The sequence below is a fragment of the Triticum aestivum genome, chromosome 7A (genome assembly GCF_018294505.1).
Source record: "Triticum aestivum cultivar Chinese Spring chromosome 7A, IWGSC CS RefSeq v2.1, whole genome shotgun sequence".
Taxonomy (NCBI): Eukaryota; Viridiplantae; Streptophyta; class Magnoliopsida; order Poales; family Poaceae; genus Triticum; species Triticum aestivum.
In genome coordinates this window covers 464200323-464218139 of record NC_057812.1, presented here as the reverse complement: position 1 = coordinate 464218139, position 17817 = coordinate 464200323, and positions in this window count along the sequence as shown.

Sequence of the window (17817 nt, the reverse complement as noted above, 5' to 3'; positions counted from 1 at the left end):
ATGTCGTCTTGCCCTCAAAAGCAAGATTGTTCTCGAGCTTAGTAACGTACCGGTGGTTCGTGACTTTCCAAATATCTTCCTGGAAGTGTTACCGGGTTGTCACCTGACTGTTATGTTGAGCTCGTGATCAAGTTGGTTTATCCTGTAAACCACCCTTTCTCCAAGAATCCGTGTTGGATACCCCTGAGCTAGTTGGTTAAGCTAGACAACAACCTGGAGAGTTGGAAGATAAAAGCTTGCCTGACTTAGTTCGTTCCAAAGGGATATTCTTGTGTAGTGTGTGTTGAAGAGAGATGATATCTTCATCGATTGGTCCCTGTGATCAGTTATTGGACCTATTGCCTGATAAAAACTTTGATTTGAGTATGGTTTATCGTCAAATCAAATCAGTACCAACGATGCTCGTAATGTTGTCTTATTCGTGGTTGATCCCTCGAGCATACACCATTACATCTTTGGTCTGACCAATGCTATCACCGTGTTCACTTAACTATGGAATTCCTTTTAAAAGGAAACCTAGATGAATTGTTGTTGAGCCCATTGACAACATCCTTATCTCCTCCATGATTTTGTTGAACATTAAGCTAGTGTTGGAAACTTTTGAAAGCATTTGTTCATGCTAGCTCATGAAGCATATGTTTGGATAAAGGTAGTGACTTCCTTTAATTCATGTGCATCTGATGCAAGTTGCCGCCGTGGATTCGAGAAAGTCAATGTTGCTTTCTTTGGAATCATTCCAAATCAGTCATGCACACGTGCGAAGAATGCTGTGGTTTGAAGACTTGCAACCTTCAATCTATATGTATCCCTAGCACACCAAGCCACTGATTGATTTGTTCAAGGAGAAGGAGTTTCTTCATAAGAGCTAATCTGGACTTATGTAAGGACTTCGATACCCTCGTTGATGGTTCCCCCTCCTGAACTCGGTAGTGTTTTATTATAAGACTACTATGTGGTCATGCTTGTCTGGGACAGCATGTTCACATGTGTGTAGCAGAACCAGCTCATGTTTTGGAGCTTACTATCGTCGTTCATTCCCCGAGAATCTCGCAACGTCATCTCGTCGATTTGTGTTGCAAACTTTCGTTTTTCTTCCTAGACTCGATGAGTCTGGAATATCCTGACACCAACCAGATCTGAATCTCAGGCAGATATGATGGTTTGGAACATTTTCCAAGAACTATAATATCGATCCCTTGGAAACCGGTAAAGTGGATGTCGTGGCCAACACACCCAGCCGGAAGACCTGTTATTATAATATCTTGATTGAGGAAGTTGGCCACCTCCCCATAAGGATTTCGTAGGATTTACCTCCCTAGTTGTTCCTTATGGATTCTTGTGCTCCCGAAGTCCGACCTTTACTTGATGTTGTAGATATCAAACCATATCTATGAATGGGTTACACTAGCACATCAAGAAGAACATTAGAAGCGGAGTGCTAAATGTCTCTCGGTCGATCATCCAGATTTTATTTCCTTGGCCTCGCTAAGATGAAATCTGAGAAGTGTTATCTTCCTTTGCATCTGCATCATCCATCATCATTCATCGTGGTAGCAAGTTGTGTTGCCAGGATCCTTGACACGGATATTGGTAAAACCTTGATGAATGTGGAAATGCTCAAGTTCTTGAGAGCACGCACAAGCGCTACGTGTTATCATCGGCACTAACTGGGTTTGCTCTCAGTTTCCTCGGCAATGCTATGACCTATTCAAACAGTGAATTCACTCTCTATTGTTGGGTTCTTCCCCAGTTACCAGAATCATTCCCAGCATTTGCATTCTGTTCCCAGCTTGCACCGCCATTGTGCCATTCTACCATGGGTCTCTTCCATTTCCGGTGATAAGCAAATTCATCCATTACGTTGTCTTCAACAAGGTAATCCACATCATCCAAGTCCGAGTATGCCATTCTACCGACCCCCTCCAAATGATCGCTTGTGATTGCCTTAGGCTGGTATAAAGAGTTGCAATGATCTTTGAATCAAAGGTAATTCTTTTTGCCACTTAAGGGGATATATCTACGAGTCACCTTCCCTAAGGTGCATCGTTATGGTATCATGGCAATTCAACTCCTCGCTACGTTGACAACCGATTACCACCTTAAGCGTGAAGTTGTTGTCTACCTAGTGAACCCTCGTCATCTGTCTCACTCCATTTCTTCAGATCTGTGCTTCGTCTCTCAGCTCAAGAGATGTTGCTATGTCTCATCCCGAGAGTTACTCCTGAGTTGTTCGACCTCCGAGAAGAACGATTCTTTTAGGGTCTTTCCTTTCCTCTCGTTGTCATGTTAGTTGGAGTTCTCAGAGCAAGACTTCGAGAAAATGATGGTGAACAAATCAACGTTCAGTTGAAGTGCAACCTGGAGCGTGAAGATTGTACTAGTTTGCGTTCCCCCTTCACCTTACCCTACGCTTGAATCTCGGGACGAGATTTTTGTTTAGTGGGGGTGAGCTGTCACAGCCCCAGACAGCCCTTGTTTGTTTTTGCTTTAGCATCCATGCAACATGTTTAAATTTTATGAAATTTGAAATGGGGATGACCAAGCCCTAGCACCAAAGCATTGCAAATAGGTTCAACTTCAAAATATTTTCAAAGAACCCAAATTGGTTTGCAAAAATGTTCATGATTACTGGAAAAGGGTGAAAACCATATCCAGAGATGATGGATATTTTTCCAAGACATTTTTGGATTTTTGATTAAACCATATTGTATTTGAATTGGGGCATTTAAATACTGTTAATATTTTTAAATGCTCCAACAATTCTGGAAATAGTTGAGGGCCTCTGTAATAATTCAGTTAATGTCCACAATTATTCTCAGGATTTATAAAAAATGATTTAGTGTCTAAAACTAAATCAAAACAAACTACAGAAAATAGAAATAGAAAAGAGGAAATAAAAGAAAGGGAGAGAAGGCCACCTGGGCCACCTACCTGGCGCCCACTTACCTGGCCCAGCTCCCCCAACGGCCCAGCCCACCGCCGCCCCCCCTCCCCTGTCGTCTTCCTCCCTGCTAGGAGGACGGACACCGCGACGCCGCCGCGCGCGCCACCTCCACCCTGCTCGGCCACCTCCTGCTTCCCCTGGCCACCTCCCGCTTCCTCCCTGGCCTCCCTAGCGACGCCCCGGACGACGCCACGCAGCCCCGACCGCTCTCTCACTCTCTCCCGAACTCTTCCTCTCTTCCGCTCCCTCTCCCTCTCGAGCCCGAGCGCAGCCGCAGCCGCGCCACCGTAACGCCGCGGCCACCGTCTCCCCCTCGACCCCTCGCTGTGCCTGCGAGCTCCGTCTCGACGTCCCCGACCTCCTCGACAAGCCACGACGCCACGGACGCGCTGCAACGCCGCCATCACCACCATCTTCATCGCCACGGCCGGCGATCGCCGCCGTTCGATTCGCAGCACCAAAGACGCCCCCGAGCTCGCTGACCACCTCATCGTTCTCCCTGTGAGCTCCTGCTGCCTCCTCTTTGCTTGCTTCCCCTGTTCCCGTCCCCTAGATCCATCTTCCACCACAGCCGAAGCTTGCCGCCGCCGTGCCTCGTCGCCGTCGTGGCCAGAGCCACTGTGGCTCGAAGCCGGGCACACCACCGTGCTCCACACCTCACCAGGAGCACGTAGCACGCACCAACGCCTCCCCTAGCGCCCTGCATCGCCTAACTCGCCGTTGGCCGAACTCCGGCCGCCGCCTTGGAGCTCGCCGTCGTCAGCTCCGGCCTCCCCACGACCCAGCAACCGCACCGTTCGACGCGCGGGAGCAAGGGCTCTCCAACGAGCCCAAGCACGGCCTCGCCCGTGCCCTGTAGCGTGTTTCCGACGGCCGCCACCGTCCCGGGCCTCGCCGGCGTCGAGACGCCGGCGGGATTGACCCTACTGACCAGGGGTTTGACCTCCCTTGGGTCCATGACAGGTGGACCCCGCCATCAGGTGATTAGCTTAATGCTAATCACCACCTAATCTAACCCCCTGACACTGACATGTGGGCCCTAGTGCCCCTAATCTTTAATTAAACTAAACTAACCCCCCTGTCTAACCTGTGTCACTGACGTGTGGACCCCCCCACGTCAGGTTTGACCCGAGCCAGCCCAGTTGACTCTGCTGACGTCACAGTGACGTGGTGCTGACGCCATAATTCATTTCTGGATTTATATTATTCAGGAAATTCCAGAAAATTGTAAAAACTTCTAAAAATCATAGAAATTCAACCGTAACTCCAAATGAGATAAATTATATATGAAAAATGACCAGAAAAATCCAATCTATCCATCTGTACTATTTTCATGCATGTTAGAACAACTTATAGGTGCTGTTTAGCACAAATCATATAAATGGCATCTGAATAATGACATATGGAGTTTGAATTTGAATCTTATATTCAAACCAACTTCATTTAATCTGTTGCTAGTTGCATTAGCTCAAAACACATTCATATTGCCATGTCATGAGCATGCATCATATTGTGCATTGCATTGATTGTATTTCTTCTTTGTTGCCGGTATCTGTTCCCTCCCGGTAGAGGATGTTCCGACGTTGTGATCGTTGACACTGATGAAGACTCAATGTTATCTTCAGAAGTGCCAGGCAAGCAAAACCCCCTTGTTCATTCCGATACAATCCCACTCTCTCGCTCCTGCTCTCTTTTACTGCATTAGGACAACAACGATTCATCTGTTACCTGCTGCGGTAGCTGAACCCCTTTATCCTTTGCATGACCTGTCATTGCCACAGTAAATAGATGAAACCCACTAGCATGAGTAGGAGTTGTTTGAGCCCTGTTGTGCCTACTCATTCATGCTTGTTTGTCATGCCTGCTACTGCTTAGAGTCGAGTCAGGTCTGATTCATCGGGGATGAATCAGAGGTGTGTGAACATGTCCTACGGTGTGTGAGCTAAGCGTGTGAACACGATTTGGTAAAGGTAGCGGTGAGAGGCCATGTAGGAGTACATGGTGGGTTGTCTCATTGCAGCCGTCCTCAGGAACTGAGTTCTGTGTTTGTGATCCATGATTCAGCTACTACCACGCATTGGGCCCGAAACCAATGGACCCTCTCGGCTTCTTGATCAACCTTGTCCTCTGTCCAGGAGTTGCAAGTAGTTTCTGGTGTTTGTAGTATGCTGGAGGCCATGGGCAGCGCTGACCGGAGGGGTGGGCTGTGATGCGGTAGGCACGTGGCCGGGTATACCGGGCGCCCGTTTGGTGTCACGGAACCCTGTTCACATCGTTTGGGGCTGTGAGCGAAACTCCGGCCGGATCTCCTCATGGATGGAACCCGAATAGGCGATAAACCTGGACTAGAGACTCAAGTGTTTAGGTAGGCCGTGGCCGACACCCACGTTGGGCTTCCGCTTGAAGGTTGCCGAGTACATGTCGTGTAAATGGCGGTAAGTGGTGAGAGCGTGTGTGAAGAAGTACACCCCTGCAGGGTTATCATCATCTATTCGAATAGTCGTGTCCGCGGAAAAGGACTTCTAGGTTGCTTATATCAGTTCATAGACAAGTGAAAGTGGATACTCTAAAATACGCAAGATAAGCGTGAGTGCTATGGATGGCGTTCTCGTAGGGAGACGGGAGCGGATCCATAGTGGTGTATTGATATGGTGAATATATGGACTCGTGTGCGCCACCTCAAAAGAGTTACTTGCAGTCGTAGTTCAGGATAGCCACCGAGTCAAAGCTGGCTTGCTGCAGTTGAACCCCACCATCCCCTTGTTGATAATGATGCATATGTAGTTAGTTCTGATGTAAGTCTTGCTGGGTACATTTGTACTCACGTTTGCCTATTTTATGTTTTGCAGAGAGACTTCGGTCTCACTAGTAGTTCCACGTGGACTTCGACGTTTAGCTTGTTACCTCAGCTACGGTCTTGTGCCTCGGCAGGATTTGGTAGATAGTCAGGCTTCTCGGCCTTTTTCGGTTATAGATGTCTGTATCCAGACATGATAGCTTTCGCTTGTGCTTTGATTTGTATGCTCTGATTGTTGGGTCATGAGACCCATGTTTGTAATATCTCGCTCCTCGGAGCCTATTGAATAAATTACTTGAGTCGTAGAGTCATGTTGTGATGCCATGTTGTATTTGCACATATCGAGCATATTGTGTGTATGTTATTGAAATGCTTGGTATGTGTGGGATCTGACCATCTAGTTGTTTATCTTTAGTAGCCTCTCTTACGGGGAAATGTCTCCTAGTGTTTCCACCGAGCCATGGTAGCTTGCTACTGCTCCGGAACACTTAGGCTGGCCGGCATGTGTCCTTCTTCGTTCCTGTGTCTGTCCCTTCGGGGAAATGTCACGCGATGAATACCGGAGTCCTGTTAGCCCGCTACAGCCCGGTTCACCGGAGTCCTGCTAGCCCAGTGCTACAGCCTGGATTCACTCGCTGATGACCGACACGTTCGATGCTGGGTCATGGATGCCTGTCCCTGTAAGTCTGTGCCACTTTGGGTTTACGACTAGCCATGTCAGCCCGGGCTCCTTATCATATGGATGCTAGCGACACTGTCATATACGTGTGCCAAAAGGCGCAAACGGTCCCGGGCAAAGGTAAGGCGACACCCGTGGGAATACCGTGCGTGAGGCCGCAAAGTGATATGAGGTGTTACATGCTAGATCGATGTGGCATTGAGTCGGGGTCCTGACACCAATGGCGGCTTCTTCACTTCCTTACGGAAGCAGATGGCCTTCGCAGCCGCCTCGTCCCGCCGGGTTGCCGCAGCCGGACCCTTGGGCTTCTTCGGCCGACTACGAACAAGGTCGGCACGGCCCTGCGCTTCTTCCCGCCGCCTGGAGCCCCCGGCGCAGCAGAAGAGCCCGCGCTAGGCTGGCCGGCTCCTGGCCGATGGCGGGGGGCGACTTCTCCCTCGGCATCATCGTTAGGCCAGTCGGCGAAAGTGACCGAAGGCCTGAAGTCGCCTGCTGCTCCTCCTCCTCCCTCAGCGTCGTCCTCCAGAGCCGCCACCCCTAGATCAGGGTCGTCGACGTCGCTCTCCGCCCGGTCGGCGAGGAACTCACGGGCCGGCCCCGAGGTGCCGGCTGGCGGGTGGAGGAGGGGATTCTGACCAAAGCCGACTGGTCAAAACAAACTCGGCAAGAAAAAAGACAATCCAAAGAAAGAAAGGAAAGGTAACTCACCACAGGCGGGGGGTTTGCGCGGGAGTACGGCTCCTTGCTGAACCGCCAATCCTCCAGGAGCTTGTTGTCCGAGAGGTAGTTCACCATGAAGGCCACCTCCTCGTGAGGCATGTCCTTGGTGCACATCCGACTCGGGTCGCGGTGCCCGCTCATCTGGCATATCATATGGGGGCCGCCTTGGAGCGGGAGAACTTGGCGCGCCACGAAGGCGGCCAGCAGGTCTGGACCAGTCAAGCCCTCCGACTGCGTCAGCACTCGGAGTCGTGCGATGGCGCCGGCTCCCGCAGGCGTCAGGGGCTTGGCCCGGTACGACCAGGTGGGCAGTCTCCCAGCCGGCGGGCCGGCTTCGAAAGCCGGCAGGTTGACCCACTCGCCCCTCGTGGAGACGCTCCTGACGTAGAAGTAGATCTCTGCCACATCTTCACCGACTTTATCAGCAAGATGGAGGGGAAGGGGTTGTCGGCCCCCGACCTTCACACGGCGATAAAAGCACCGCATTGAGCCGGCACGCCTGCAGCCTGGGTGCCGAGCTTGGAGAAGAAGAACTCCCCCCAGAGCTCGAGGGTGGGGAGGACTCCGAGGAAGCCTTCACACAAGGTCACGAAGGCGGACAGCAGCACCACTGTGTTGGGGGTGAGGTGGTGCGGCTGGAGGCCGTAGAACTCCCGGAAGGATCGGCCCCAACCCGCGCAAGCAGTGTGAGCGGAAGATGACCCGCTCGCCCTCCTGCGGCGCGGGGGAAATCTCCCCCTTCGGCGCAAGACACACCCGCACGTGATCCTCGCCGGGGAGCCGACGAGTCCGGCGGAGGAACTCGACATGGTCGTCGTGAACTTCGGAGCCGTCCCAGGTGCCGGAGCACATCGGGGGAGGCGCGGCGGCAGAGGAAGAGCTCATCGCGAGCTGATCGCCGCGGCGTTCGTCGGAGCTTGGGCGCGCGGCGGAGCAAGGAAGAAGAAGAAGGAGGAGAGCGAGGAGCAGTGAGAAGGAGGAGAGCGAGGAGCAGTGAGAAGGAAGAGAGCAAGGGGTGGTGGGAAGGAGGAGCGCGCGTGCCCCCCTCTTTCCCCTACATATAGCCTCATGGGCTGCGAAGCCGAGGGGGCGGTCGTGGGATTTACTGCGCCACGGCCCCACGACCCCCACATTCCACGACAAAGTTACTGCGCGCAGTAACTCCACGAGAATCCCAACCGTCCGCCGGGGCCGTGGCGGATCCGCTCGGGCGCCGAGGCGCGGTAGTGGCGGGCCCCGCCTATGGGCCTGTCCCGTCGCACGCGTTGGTTGGCAGAATGGCCCAACCACATGTCATCACATGACAGGCCTAGAACGGGCGGTGGCCTGGAGGCTTAGCTAGCACGCTACTTGGATCCCGCCGCGACGTTCGAAATATTGTGCGAGTCGGAATTGAGAGAATCTGAGTTGAGCAAGTCCGACTCCTAGTCGGCCCGGCAGAAGTCCATCCAAGACCATGTGTTGAGCACCCGGAAGGAGAAATTGCTGAGGCTTCTCGGCCGATCGTCCGCGATGCCTCATCAGCTTCGGAGACTATTGTCGGAGTAATGGGCCACGGGTAGGCCAACCCGAGCCCCAGAACCTTTCAAGACATCGGGGCAGGCTGCGCCCCTCAAGGCCCCAGGACGAAGAGCCGCCTTCAAGAAGTCAATGGCAAGACGACCGACTGACCACTCGCGGCCGAGTCCCAGGGACGACCGCAGGTAAGCCAACTCCTGACTGGCGACTTCCGGAGAGGCCGGCTTTGGGGAGTCGGCCCGCGACTCCAACAAACCCCGTGACCTCATCAAGGGGGACGGGGCGGGAGAGTGGCTACAGTGAAGCCCACTCCCGCCCCTTACCAAGGGCGGGCATGGCCACAACACGCCGTACCCCGGAAGATCTCTGTGCGGCGTGGCACTGTTGCCATGCCGGCCCTAACATCAGCGCCACAGGACCGAATCCTGCACCCACGATGGCTTGTCTGTATGGCTCAGAGGCAGTGGTTCCCACCAGTCGGTGAGACCCCAGGAGACGGCAAGAGGACCACCAGTCGGACCCATCGGGAGTCGGCCCGTGGGAGTGGCAATAGTGATCGCCCGCCAGGCAGCGGGGCTGTTGCCATGATCCCATGATCAAGCCCGCGTCATAGGAAGCACAACACAGTAATCAGTAGCCAGCAAGACCCGCCCACAGCAGACGCAGCCTGTCGGCTCCGTACCAGGCCAGTCGGCGGGCCCCGCCAGTCGGCGGGCCCCAGCGGTCGGCGGGGAAGATGGAGGCCAGAGGCGCCAACGGCTGGGCCCGCGTCCCACCGGATTACCATTGTACCCCTTGGGGGCAGGCCTATATAAACCCCCCAGGGCACCCATGCAAAGGGTTGGAACCCATTAGCTCTAGGCCAGATCATATAGAAGGGAGAGATCTAGCCTTGCCCTCTCCTACCTCCAAGAAACAAGTCAAGGAGCAACCGTGTAAACACTTTGCCATAGTGATCATGCGGAGACCCCGCAGAGCAGCAGTAGGGGTATTATCTCCCCGGAGAGCCCTGAATCTGGGTAAGATTCACCGGCGTGCATGCCTTCGCCTCATCCCGTTTCCAGGCACCGGCGACGTTCTACTCGCCCCCACCATGATAAGCCATCCTTTGGCATATGTCGCACCAAACCCCCGACAGTGTCTTTTCGATGATGTACACTTGTTTGGGCCAGTGAGGTGTCGTTGAATATGGGCCAAGTAGTAATGCAATGCCAAACATGTCAATTATGACTCTCAGGCCGGGCTCTCAAAAGATCCTCAAAAAAAGGATGGGCTCTCAAAAAAAGAAAGAAAAAGGACTCTTAGGCTAACATGTGGGCGCCACTGGTGTTTTCGTGCACTTGCGGCCAAGAGCATATTGGCACGTGTTCAAAATTCATGCTACCTTTTCATCCCCAATCTCCCGCCCCTCCCCCACCTTTGGAATCTCAATTCCTACTCCAGTTCCCCAAATCTGTTGGGAAATGTAGCATGCAATTTCAAAAAATCCTATGCTCATGCAAGATCTATCTAGGAGATGCATAGCAACGAGAGGGGGAGAGTGTGTGCACGTACCCTCGTAGACCGAAAGCGGAAGCGTTTGACAACACGGTTGATGTAGTCGAACTTCTTCTAGCTCCGACCAATCAAGCACCGAACGTATGGCACCTCCGAGTTCTGCACACATTTATCGCGATGACGTCCCTCGCCTTCTTGATCCAGCAAGGTGTCAAGGAAGTAGATGAGTTCCGTCAACACGACGGTGTGGTGACGGTGATGGTGAAGTGATCCGCGCAGGGCTTCGCCTAAGCACTTCGAGAGTATGACCGGGGGTGTAAACTATGGAGGGGGCGCCGCACACGGCTAACAATTGATGTTGTGTATTATAGCGGTGCCCCCCACATATATATAGGTTGGAGGGGAGGAGAGGCAGCCAAAAGGGCGCCACAAGTAGTAGGAATCCTACTTGGGGTCCCCCTCAATTAGCCCCCCCTTCCTTATTAACCGGAGGGGAAAGGAAAGAGAGGGGGTGGGAAGGAAGGGGGAGGCCGAATCTTCCCCTTCCCTTTTCCCTTCCCCTCTTTCCTTATCCTCCTATTTCGGCCTATATGGGGGCGCACCAGCCCCTTGTGGGCTGGTCTGTCCCTCTCTTGGCCCATAAGGCCCATCTTTGCCGGGGGTGCCCGGAACCCCTTCCAGTGACCCGATGTGTACCCGATACCCTTCGGAACACTTCCGGTGTCCGAATACTATCATCCTTTACCTCTCGACCATTTCGAGACTCCTTGTCATGTCCATGATCTCATCCGGTACTCCAAACAACATTCAGTCACCAAATCACATAACTCGTATAATACTAAATCGTCATCGAACGTTAAGCGTGCGGACCCTATGGGTTCAAGAACTATGTAGACAAGACCGAGACACCTCTCCGGTCAATAACCAATAGGGGAACCTGGATGCTCATATTGGTTCCTAAACATTCTACGAAGATCTTTATCGGTCGAACCGTTATGGCAACATACGTTATTCCCTTTGTCCATCGGTATGTTACTTGCCCGAGACTTGATCGTCGGTATCTTCATACCTAGTTCAATCCCGTTGCTGGCAAGTCTCTTTCACTACTGCAGGTTGCTGCTAATGCGACACTACGACCAGAGACCGTTCGACAAAACTATGTGCGATGCCATAATCGCAAACGGTGGTGTAAAATAACCATCAAAAGGGTGCAAAACGTTTCCGATGGAGGATGCATCAAACACGGTTCAGATTTTAGTTGTGTGTGCGATGCAGGGCATATGGTTCAGCTCAATTAACTGTTTGCAATGAGGAGGAACAAAAGAAACGGGCGGCTAGAAGAAGGTGTGTGCGATATACAACATACGGTTCACTCGGATGAACTGTTTGTGATTAGGCAACACAAAAGAAACGGGCAGCCATATGAAGGTGTGTGCGATATACGACATGCGGTTCACTCGGATGAACTGTTTGCGTTGAGACAAGAGAACAGAAACGGTTCAATATAACAAGATGTGTGTGATACGCGGCAAACAGGTCTGTAATCAGGAATGTGTGTGAAGACCGATATTAACACAGACGATTGCTTCTAATTCATCTGTTTGGGATTGACGAATTCATCACCGACGGGTTCCCTAGTATGGTCCGTGTTCATCTGATCATCATCTACTTCTTGTTCTAGCTCGATGTTCCTTCTATGCTAAGTTTCCATTAATTGATGGTGTATTATGAACACGCCACCATTTCCCGCCATTTCCTCACCTGTTTCCCGCCACCCAGTGATATTGCGCATAGGTGGTGCACGACGCACGGAGGAGACAAGCGCAACCTATACCACATCCACGTTTTCCAAGCATGCCAACCCACCAAAGCGCTGCCTCTGCCATCAACCTTGTCGACGAGGAAAACGAGCAGGCTTCACGACCCGTCGAGGCCGAGGCGCTCCCTGGCAACACGATGGACGATGCTGTAATGCACGTCATCGCTGGGGTTGAGCAAACCTTTGGCGCATGGCGCTTGAGCACCGCGGATCAAGATAGGCATGTCAGCGCCGACAAGATGCAACTCGTCGCACAACATGATCGATGGCGCGCTGCAGAGCAAGCTAGGCGCGTCCGCGCCGATAGGCTGCGGCTCGCTGCACGGCGAGACCGTTGGAGCACCGCAGAGCGAGAGGCACGGCGCGCTGCACAACAAGAGCGGATCCACCGGCGCTTTCCTGCTATCGACACGGTGTCGCAGCTGGGTACACGTCCCGTCAGTACCCCCATTCCTCGCCAGGAGTGGCAGAGGCCCTTAGCGCCATACTTGCACCAAAGGCCAGCCGCATCGTACTTGCACCAGAAGCCCGCCATGCCGTTCGCCTTGTTCGCGGCCCGCTGGATGCCATGGCACTGGTCATTAGGCTCGACTGCCTCCTTGGCCAGGTGTCCACCTGGGCGCAGTAGAGGAACATGGTCGTCACATCCTCGAGCTGGTGATCTCCGATGAATAGCCAACTTGGAGCTCGAGATCATGCTCCAGATGTACCGCGAGCGTGTCAACCGCTTGGACGAACGCGTGCACGAGTTCAGGCAGAGCCAAGAGCTACCGTAGGCAAGGGCTGTTGGTCATGGTCTCATGGACGCATTTTATTTTGAAAAGTCGTTTCGACGTGGATAGCTATGTATTCACAGGAATCATAGTATTGCTCTGTTTATTGCTCTATTTCAATGTGTGTCCTCTGTTTTCCATTCTTATATGTTCTGTTTCAATGTGTGTATATACGCTTTCCATTCTGTATATGTGGATGATAACAACTAGATTCAAATTAGTATATAAAACAGATAGAAAATGGAATTCATAATATATATATATATATTATTCATTAGTTCATCGTAGAATATATATATATATAATATCATCACATATACGTGATGATACTTAACTACTAGGTACAATGCATACAATTGAAAACGAACAATACTAAAACTAATAATCCCTCCTGGGGCTAGTATTCCGACAGCCCCTCGCCAGCAGCTCCCTGGTGCGCGGCGTCTTCACAGTGCGGAGGTAGTACTCTGCCTCCTCCACCTCACAGCGCTTGACGTACCGATCTGCCTCTTGCTGGTGGACGCGTGCGGCCGATCTTGCCATTTCATTGGGTGCCCACCGGAGCTCCTCGGCGGTGGCACGCTGGAGCTTATCGGCCCACCTCCAGGCAGCGATGAGGCGCCCAGCGCCTATGACCTTCCTCGCAAAGTATCCGTCTTCATACACCTCCTCAACACGATGACGCGCCCGCCCCCAAAGCTCCGCCGCCTCCTTTTCCAGGCATCATCACGAGCTTCACAGGCCGCCTGGTACCTGGCTTCCTCCTCTGCCATCTCCTTCTTGAACGCCACTTGCATGGCCCTGTCGGTGTCAAAATCGGTGGATCTCGGGTAGGGGGTCCTGAACTGTGCCTCTAGGCGGATGGTAAAGGAGGCTGGGGACACGATGTTTACCCAGGTTCGGGCCCTCTTGATGGAGATAATACCCTACGTCCTGCTTGATTGTTCTTGATAATATGAGTAGTACAAGAGTTGATCTACCACGAGATCGAAGAGGCTGCCAAGCTTTCCTTCCATGCCAAGGAGAGTCCCATCGGGACACGGGACGAAGTCTTCAATCATGTATCTTCATAGTCCAACAGTCCAGCCAAAGGATATAATCCGGCTGTCTGGATACCCCCTAATCCAGGACCCCCCAGTAGCCCCTGAACTAGGCTTCAATGACAATGAGTCCTGCGCGCAGATTGTCTTCGGTATTGCAAGGCGGGTTCCTCCTTTGAATACTTCATAGAAGATTTTGAACACGAGGATCGTGTCCGGCTCTGCAAAACAAGTTCCACATACAACCGTAGAGAGAATAATATTTTCACAAATCTAATCTGCCGACGCATTCTGCAGTGTGACATCACACTACAGCCAGGTCACCATTCGAATCGTTTTTCACAACCAACCTCAGGGTGTTTCGCGAGGCGGTTTTCTTGGCACGTCTTGTCGAAGCAGAGATCGTGTCCCCTTATTACCGGATTCCCATCAATACGGACGTGGGTAACCCAACCGCGCCATCAATTACGGTGCTTAGGGGATAAGTGAGTTTTACCAGGCTGGTGGGGGCACATAGTTTCGTCCGCCCTTATAAAGGGATAAGGGTTCACCTTTTTCTACCCATGCCTTCTTCCTCCTTGCTCATCCATTCTCACGCACTCGAGATCCAGCGCCCAAGTCCACATCCTTCTCCTCAACCCTCTCCAAACATGTCCGGAGCGGGAGGCAAGTGGATGGTCTCCTCCGTTACGGAGGGAGACATCAAAAAGCTGCGTGGGGCTGGATACTTAGCCGCGGATATTACGCATCAGCTGCCAGCCGCGGGGCAGAGCATCCCTACCCGGAACCTTACGAGAGGGTGGTTTTCCTCACACACTTCGTCCGTGGACTGGGGTTTCCCACCATCCATTCCTTCACGGCCTTATGTTCTATTATGGGCTGGACTTCCATGATCTAGCTCCGAATTTCATCCTCAACATCTCGGCGTTCATCGTCGTGTGCGAGGCTTTCCTCCGCGTCCGGCCCCACTTCGGCCTGTGGTTGAAGACCTTCAATGTCAAACCGAAGGTAGTGGGCGGCCAACAAGCGGAATGCGGCGGAGCCATGGTGGGAAAAATGCCCGATGTTACATGGCTCGAGGGCTCCTTCATGGAGACCATAAAGGGGTGGCAATTGGGGTGGTTCTACATCACCGAGCCGCGTGACACCAACTAGGTGGCGGCCCCCAAGTTCGATCCGGAATCCCCGTGCGCCTCACTTCCTGGAAGGAGAAGGGCCTGTCCTGGGGTTCATCGGTGGAGCTGGACGGACTCCAGAAGTGTATCCGGAACATGCTAAGCAAGAAACTCAAGCTTGTCAACATAGTCCAGGTCATGCTCTTCCGCCGGATTCTCCCATGTCAACGACAGGCTTTCAACTTATGGGAGTTTGACCCGGCCCAGCACCAGACTCTACGCGAGCTCTTCGACACGACGCATAAGGACGTCTGGAAGGTGCTGTTCAAGGGAGCCGAGGCCCCCCCTCCCCTTACCAAAGACCGCGGGCTAAGTGCGACGTGCCCTGTGAATCCGGTAAGTTCTGTGCACCTCGTAGGGTATTTATTTTCCATAGTTTAACCATGTGCGGGGTCTAAGCTCCCATGCCTTTGACAGGACTGGGTGGAGACATCGGAGCAGATTGACTGTACGGCCCCTCTGCCCGAAGACCCTGCAGACCCTCTCCTAACGGAGATGCGGACTCCGGCTCCTTATGAGGTGCCGGAGAAGAAGATCAAGAAGAAGGCCACGGGAACCCGAAAGAGTTCCCGACGCCAGGTGGTATCGGACTCATCGTCTGATAACTCCGAGACGAACTCCTCCGTGAAAATGAGGAGGAGGAAGATGACGGTTCTCCCCCTCCTGCCGGGGGAGATAGGAAAAGGAAGGCCGCCCCAACCGGGGAGGCCGGAGGGTCCAAGAAGAGAAGGACTCTCCTTCCGGACTGTTCCACCACCGCCGCCGATAACAAAGACGAGTGGTTACTCAGGGCCAAGCCCCTGGTGAAGTCGTAAGTATTCGGATACCAGAGCAACTCATAGCATACTTTTATTGCACTGCTTCTCCTAACGTCGAATATGATCATGCAGTCCGCCCCGAGCCCGCATCGACGTATCCTCATAGGATGGTTCCTTGGACTCGTCGGACATGAATAGTGAGTCACTTCCAACCGCCTCCTCTCCTCGCCCTACGGACAATGTCGAGGCATTGTCTCAAGGGGCACCGAACCGAGGGGAGGTAGTCCTGGAGGCGCCTCAAGTTGACCTTCCGGACTCCAGGCGCAAAGGGAGCAAGACTCCCAAGGGCTCCAACTTCGGCCCTCAGCCGAACACCATGCCGGAACCTCCAGTGGTTCCGGACTCCGGCAGGAGGCCCCCTGCCAAGAGGGGCAAGCCGCCCGCGCTGGTGACCTCTGTCTATCCAGAGGCACCGGACAACCTGCTGGGAGAGCTTCGCGGCGCTTCCATCGACGAAGAGCACTGCACTATTATGAGTGTGGTAATCAAGAAGGTTCAGTCCGCCAAGAGCGGACTGACTGAAGCCTATGCAAGCCTTCTAACAGGCTTTGAGGTAAGTATTTAAAATATAGGAAAATATTATCGCATAGACAGTAGCCCCTGATGCTCTGTTTGGCGTTCACAAAGAAAAGCCAAATAGAGGATCAAATAATATCCGCTGGAGTCTAATACAAGTATGTCTATATGCGTATGCAGGCTTCACTGCTGACCTCTGCCGCACTGACTGCGGAGGTCGCCGCACTGAAGCAGAACCTCGAGCGGTCCAAGAAAGAACTCGGCCTTGCCAAGAGGCAGCTCGAGGAGAACAAAGGTAAGTAATACCTTGTCTATATATATATATAAGATGTGGTTGCAAAATGATAGGATCGTCATGGATGTGCCAGGGGCCACGACCAAAGTGGCGACCCTGAAGCGAGCGCTGTCCGAGGCCGAAAACAAAGCGGCCGAGGAGCGCACCGGGCGGGAGAAACAAGAGGCACGGGTGGGCGAGGTGCAGCAAGAGCCCCAGGCTCTCATGAAGAAGCACGAGACTTTGGAGCTTGAATCGAAGACGCGAGAGTCCGAGCTTGCTGCGGCCCTCGAGAGCACAAAGCATGCCAAGGCTGAAGCCCGAAAGGCCCTCCAAGAAATTGAGGCAATGAGGAAGATAGCGGCGGGTAAGGCATTCATTATGCAAAGCAAGCATGTGAAAGTAAATTACTTGTTACTTACCCGAGTCCGGAGCTCTCCAGGAGCATTCATAGATTTGCCCCGCAGCGTGTCAAATGCCGCAAAGTACTACCAGGCCGAGGAGGGAAGCTCAATGGAGAAGTTGTTCTGGTCTCAGTATACTGGGACCGAACACCCGATGCCTGTGAGCGACCAGCTGAAGCAACTGGTCGAGCTGCACAAGGCGGCCGAACAGGCCATGAGGGGCCTTATAGTCCGGATGTGGCCTGGCGACTCCCTTCCCAACAGCTACTTTGGCCTGGTGAGGCGGCTTGTGGATGCCAGCCCACGGCTGGAAGTCATAAAGCGGTTCGTCTGCATCGAAGGTGCATGCCGGGCTTTTGCCCGTGCGAAGGTGCACTGGGCCAAGATGAACGCCGAGAAGCTGGTGAAGGAGGAGCCACCGTAGGGCAAGGAGCACCGCCACCCTAAAATGTATTATGAGGGTGTCCTGAAGGGTGCCCGTCTTGTGGCGGACGAGTGTGCGAAGGATGCAATTTTTGAATGAACTTGCTCGTGTGATCCTGTATTATGAAAACTTGTTCATGTGCGCTATGCAACACTTGTTTGAATTTAAAATATTACCTTCTGTGCGGCTGTGTTGTCAAATCTGAGAGATGGCCAGTCATCGGCTTTTGCCCCCATGCCACGAGTGCTGGGGTGTTCGGGATAAATCTGAGCACTCTTTTTCCCATTGTTGGGTCAGTCGAGGGAAGTGCTCAGCACAACGAACGAGGCAATCAGACTATAATGCTTTATCACTCTCACTTAGCCATAGAAGTCTACAATTTTAAATTTTGGCGAAGCCCCTAGTATTCGGAAGGCCGA